We start from the raw sequence: 465 nt of genomic DNA, 5'->3' as shown, positions 1-465 counted from the left end.
ACAACCTGACGTAAGATACTCCCAGCAGCAGAGGCTCAGAGAACAGGAAGGGAAACCGAGGAAAGGCAGAGGAGCAGCAGGAGAACAAGGAGCGGAACTAAAATAACCTGGGAATGGAGTATTTCACGCTTACGCTGGCTACACCGATGAGTCAGGGCTCAGTTCCTTTCAGCTGAGCCAAAATAGAACGGCGTTTCCCCAGCATTTTTTGGGAGAGGTACCACGAGCGACGGCAACTCCTCCCCAGCCGGGGACAGTCGTGCTCAATGACCCCTCTGGGGCTGCGATGGCTGCACTGAAGCAGACCAGCAGCGTGTCCCGGGCTGCGGCCAACGCAGCGGATTCACCGCGGGGCTCATCCTGCGCCAGCCAGGGCAGCTCCTCTCTCGTTGCCGCGTCTGGCTGCATCCTCACGCTCATTCGAGTAACACCAACACAGCGGCCACTGACTTCAGTGGCTTCTTT

At 58.3% G+C, this 465-nt stretch overlaps 1 protein-coding gene across 1 annotated transcript in view; it reads right to left on the bottom strand.

Annotated features, from left to right (window-relative positions):
• The window catches only part of SMARCC1 (SWI/SNF related, matrix associated, actin dependent regulator of chromatin, subfamily c, member 1), a gene marked incomplete at its 5' end in the record, with an annotated part of 43,911 nt that overhangs the window by 836 nt on the left and 42,610 nt on the right, over positions 1–465 (bottom strand). The gene's annotated exons all lie outside the window — the stretch shown is intronic.

Source organism: Buceros rhinoceros, unplaced genomic scaffold (genome assembly GCF_000710305.1).
Source record: "Buceros rhinoceros silvestris isolate BGI_N320 unplaced genomic scaffold, ASM71030v1 scaffold35967, whole genome shotgun sequence".
Lineage (NCBI taxonomy): Eukaryota > Metazoa > Chordata > Aves > Bucerotiformes > Bucerotidae > Buceros > Buceros rhinoceros.
The sequence above is the reverse complement of the archived record's forward strand: the minus strand, read 5'-3'. Positions and strand labels throughout refer to the sequence as shown.